The following is a 5,787-nucleotide window of genomic DNA, read 5'->3' on the forward strand; positions in this document are numbered from 1 at the left end:
GAATTACCGTTACCTATATTTTGAGGTGCTGCTCTTTGTCCAAAAGTGCTCTTGTTTGCAGTTTTGGGGTATGGACAGAAATACCTCAAATTAGATCAGGTAGTGAGCGCAGTTGCTCAAGATGTAAAGTGAATAACCAGAACATGAGGAATGAAAGTAATTGTAGCACTGTCTTTCAAGAATACAAAATTACCGACGATAAGCATAGTACTTCAAGTATGAACATGTTAGCTAGCCCTGCTTACCCGTACTGTGTAAATACAGAGGGAGAAAAGGAATGTATAGGCAGTGATGACGAAGAGAGGGATATGAGCAAATGTTCGTCATGAGAAAAGCGACTGCTATTGCCTTTCGACACCATCTGAAGCAGTGAAAAAAGAACGCTAGTGCGAATAAAGGTAATTGAAGAGCAAAAAAGCGGCTTGATGGTACAATACTTACGTGACCTGCCTTCAAGTTGCTTAGAAGTAGATCTGAGCGTAAGTTACTTCACTATGCGGTGAGCTGCGAAGAACGAATGTTTAGGAGGCACAGCGCGTACACGTTTGCTATCCGCAAACGCTGAGGTGAAAATGACAGGATGAGCCCGAGTCCAAAGTTTAGAGAAAGCGAGCGACACGGGAATCTCGCCCGTAATAACATGAACTTTCGAAGCACGGCTCAATGACTCTCTCGGCGGCCTGAACGGTCATAGGTGCCACTTTAGGTGGCTGTACCACTCGGCAGCTCCAAATCCTCACTGCCTAATCCGCGAGAAGTGTAGATCTCCACTTTCATTTTAGTATTTCAGCTTCACTGAGAGAGAAAAAAGAGAGAGAGTGGCTTCGAACAGTAACCGTCGAAATCCATGACTGTGTCTATTATTGTTCCACTCTGTAAAGTTTATGGCACTTTTCTCTTGCCGCTACTTACCTATCAGGTACAAGCGCCCAAAAGAGTGCAATATACATTAATGTGTACGCATCCAGTTTTGAAAGGAGAATCGATATATCTGAAGCTACAATACCCAATGTAGGAGCAGGGTGGGTTAGAAAAATAAACCTGGTTGAAATATTTTCAGGACGAAATGAAAGGGTTAATGTTGCAAGGGGATTATATGAGAAGTCATGATATGCGGTGGCCATGAAGATTAACGCACTGAACTTGCACACAAGGATTGTGTAGCTGGGGTGACAGTATGTTAGGAAAAGGGAATGATCACTGCCCCTCGGCGGGTGTAATAAAGCTGTCTGTAGTGATGACCCAAACGCTGATTGAGGTAATCTTTGGTTTTAATTTCAACTACAGGGGCATGCTCGACAATATTCAATCACATATTCAACATTGAGGTAGACAAATTACGTCTGCAGGCACTGAATATAAATCGGGTGATGTCAGCTTAGTGAATGACTCCGCCGTAGCATCAAACTATCATTTCGGTGTGCGATGCCAGTGCACGTTAAAGACCCCAGGTGGTCAAAATTTCCGGAGTCCTCCACTACGGTGTCTGTCATAGCCTGAGTTGCTTTGGGACGTTAAACTCCACAAACCAAAATTAAACCAACCGACTTTGCCGCGCCACCACCACCACTCTTGGACAGAAAACGTAAGGCACTTATACTGTGTTTTCACGTTTTTCACTGAGTGGCCCGTTTCAATAACGTAGAAAGTTGGCACTATGAAATCTTCAACCATCGGAGCGCGACCCGCTGCATTTCTACTACTGCGTGTCAGAATTCTCAATTAACGGTCCTAAAATCTGTAGCTGTCCGGCAGTCTCCAAATGCAAGGACAAGCTGCCTGGCAAAGTTTCTTTTTTAGTACTGACATCTCAATTTTCTTTAGTCATCATCTTCAAGTAACCTTCTCATTATTTGTTTTAGATATCTGCAAACAAGCTGCGGCTCTACTTCATGGCAACCCCAACACGAGAAGAACCGACGAGGGTGATTATGTACAACCTCGGACCAGACGGCCTTGAAGATCCGAAGCTGCTTTCTGATGGGCTTCCTATTGGTTTGCGTCAATTCTTGGACGTCATGAGCATTGTGGCAATGCCACACGTAGAGCTCTTCTGGAGACGCTTCCTTCGCGTTGAGGTTCCCGACATCCTTAGGGTCTCCCTTAATGTTTAAAAGCTGCACATCACCGAAATGTCTGTTTTCGTTGCTGAACAAATTGTTAGCTGCAAATAAACCTGAAGAAAATATTGTGACATTTTTTCGTTGTAGCTTGCAAGGTGGTATCGCTTGCGATTTTTTTATAATAGATAAAAGTCGAAAAAAGTCTTGATGAACTTGACAGCTACTGTCTATTCAGCCGGTGGAAGGAAAAGCGTCTGAGAGAAGTTAATGGGGAAATGAACTGAACGGAGCGACTACAAGGAAGGAAGGGAAGAGCGTTTACATTGTATATGAATCTCAATTTAATGTCTTCTTTTCTTTACTTCAGGCTTTTATATTTTCTCTTCCACTATAATGGAGTCAAACGTTTACCTTCTCACATTTCTTGGCGTAAATATACAAGAAGAAAGCAGAGTGCCATTGGGGACAATACTTAGAAGATACATTTGTTTGAAAAAGCATATACTTACCGGATCACATTGCTGCTCTTTTGCAAAATTTCTTTCAATTGCGAGTGATACGTTTGAACGATCTGTGTAGGGTGATGTTAATGCGACCTGGAGATCGAGCGCCTGACACTGTTTGATGATTTGATATTTATTTTCCTAAAGGCATCAATCAATATTTTAATTTTATGGCTAACTTTCTGCACAAAAATTTGACACAAGAAAAGTAAAAGTCGTTCTTTAAATTTCTTATTCAAAAATGCGGTACAAGATATGGAAAGCAAAAAATACGCAATTTAATGGTTGTTGAGATGGCTTCCCGGTATTGAAAATTCATAAATTAGCATCAGTTGCAATTTTGCAACAAATCTATTTGAGAGTGTTGGAACAGGTAAAATTACTCTGGCGATACTACCGTGTGTAACGTCATTCCCTAAATATGCATTACGACAAGTAAAAAAAAACAAGCTACTAAATAAGCACTTTTGATATTCAGTATTTCGAACCGTACTGCCAATATACTGAGTGTAAGAGCGAGGCTCATTTTTAATATTAAGAGCATTAGCATCACACTATATTCTATTTAATTAAATATCGAACAGCTTGCTTTCATTTTATTTAATTAATCGTGTACTCAGAGAGAGAGGGAGGGCTCTTTAATAAAAACACGGATTTTAGCACGCGTTATTGTTCGCTGACATTCTACTCAGCATGGGATAGAGGGATTATGCAATAAAGATGGAAGAAGGGTTAGGAAAGAGAGCGGTCATTGAAGATGGAAGACCAGTAGTGTGCTTGTATAGCAGGATGATTAAGCGGGTAGGTAATTTAGAGTTTGTTTAACACACCAATAGCATTTAAATAGACAAATATGAATGTCATTTCACGGCGCTGCTGTCGGTAGCAGCATAAAGGACCTAATATAGAGTCAACTGTGAGCGGCACTTGGGTGACAGACTGCATAGTGCGCATCGTTGGCGTACGCTGTACATTTGCGGAGAATTTGGAGTACAATACCCCTTGAGCCGCAGTTGTCACAACATGGACAGCCTTCTTGTTTGAATTGGTTTCGTAGACTGGTCGTAAAGGCAGCATTGAGACGTAGACGATGATAAATTGTTTCTAGCTCTTTGTTGCATAATAAATATTTTCGTGTGGAAACTGCGATTTTTGTTTTATGTCTTTTTACACTCATAAAACAGCAAGAAAAAACTTTTGCGGCTTTAGAAGTGTTTATTCCATAAGATATAGAATGTCCACTGCAGTGGACGTCATGCACCCGATCTCCGGAGCTACGTGGGCGGAAGTCCAGATAGCTGCGTTTGAGCGAGTTGGTTAGTCATGTTGATCCTGAAAAGCGCATAAAAAACCCTCGGACAACCGCGAAAGACGCACAAAGTGTTTGCTGTTGTCTGCATGTTTTTAATGCTTTTTTCAGGATCAAATTGGAATTTCAGAGTAGTGTTTTTTATTTAGCAGTCAAGGTTTGCTGCTAAACAGATGGAGGCGTAAATACAGAAGGCTTGATGCGGTGTTACTCTGCAATACAAAAGAGAAACAGACACTTTGCCATCAACGCTCAAGCGCACTTTGCTCCTTCCGGAGGTGCGTGATCTTGCTCTTGCGGTCACTCATCTCACATCATAGAGCAGTATCTGCCTGTTGACGTGGCAAATGACACAGAGAACATGTACATTGTTGAAACAGTGCTTGATTTCGCAGGCGCGCTTAGTTTCATAGCTGCAGAAGTAGCTTGTACGTCCACGGAAAGATAGGCTTCCTCAGCTGTGGCCTTTGGCCTTTGATTAAGCTTCTATCAGCCCTGTCGCCATCGATAGCTTGTAATAAAAAACTTGGATGATGTATCTGCTCTGAGATGGTAGAAAACGACCTTTGAATATATAACCGCCACGTTTTGGAGAAAAAGAATGTCAGTAATTTAGTCGAGTTTTGCATGAGATAACAATTTCTGCTTGCAGCCCACTGTATTCTTTGAGAACCGAGTAGTGGTCCATAAAAAATAAAAGTAAAATTAGAAACTATGCGTTTGATGTTATAAAGAGTAAAAGTGACCGACCGCGGAAGATGCTTGCATCAGGGGCCCGTATTCCAAGTTTGCGTTGTTATCTAAAGAATCGCTATCTCCCCGACCTCGAGTCATCTGATTGGCGAAAACGCCGGAACATGATGCTGCCAATACTTCCGGTTCTGTGGTTGCAACACTCAGTTCCGGCTTTTCTAGCAATCAGATGACTCGAGATTACGGATGTAAAAACATTTTCGATAAGGATGAAAACTCGGAATACGGGCCATGTTCTGTATACTGCGGTTTATCCCAGCAATGCATAGTGTTCACTGTAGTTGACATTTTACAGAAGTTGTTATAAAAAATTATCTCCGCTTTACTCATCCACAGTATTTATAGCACTTGTCTCTGAGTGCCTCTTTTATCGTTTCTATATAATTTTATGCTTCAAAGTATAGGTAAAGGCGAGTTATAACGAAGATAACGGAGATGAATCATTTATCCGCTCGAGCAGGAGGCACCCAATATTGATTCTAAGGTAACGAAAATCGGTGGTATCGCGGCGCCATCTACAGTGGTAGAAACAAAGCTGGTATTACCAGTATGCACATGGTTATCTGTAATGCGCTGAACTTGCTCTAACAATTGTAGAAATCTGTCCATTGTAGGGAGCAGCATGCAACCAAGGCGTAGCTGACGCGGAAGCCCGAGTGGCAGTTTTTTTTAGATGTGGTTCTATGGAATGGAGAAAGGGATAATGATGACTTTGCAAGTTCCAGAGGCGTTTCTTCTGATCCTGGGTAGTATGTCGCTTGTCGAGTTGAGGCGCATTCGACTAAAATGGGTGGAGTTGACTACCTGGATCGTCTACTCCTTCAGCTCTATAAACAGACCTGCTGAAACTCCACCTACGTATTTGTGGTACCTTTTAAAATAGCTATCTCATAAAAAGACAATACATGCGCTCGACCGCCGCAGGCGTACAATTAAGAGCGTTAGCTCGAGTTTTACAAAATTTATTCTTAAGTCTTCAATTTCACTAGCAAGTGTACACCACAAAGCTGCGATTCGTTTCGGCCTTTCCGCACCTTTACGATCACTGGTTCTCCCGCCACGGCCCCTGAAGGTCACGCACCCTCACGGTTTCGAGGAACAAAGGCCACCTGTGCAAGTTCCTCGCACACGTTAGGATTAAGTTCCAAAAACGATCCTG

Source organism: Amblyomma maculatum, chromosome 10, assembly GCF_055883805.1.
Source record: "Amblyomma maculatum isolate TAMU_Amacu chromosome 10, ASM5588380v1, whole genome shotgun sequence".
Classification (NCBI taxonomy): domain Eukaryota; kingdom Metazoa; phylum Arthropoda; class Arachnida; order Ixodida; family Ixodidae; genus Amblyomma; species Amblyomma maculatum.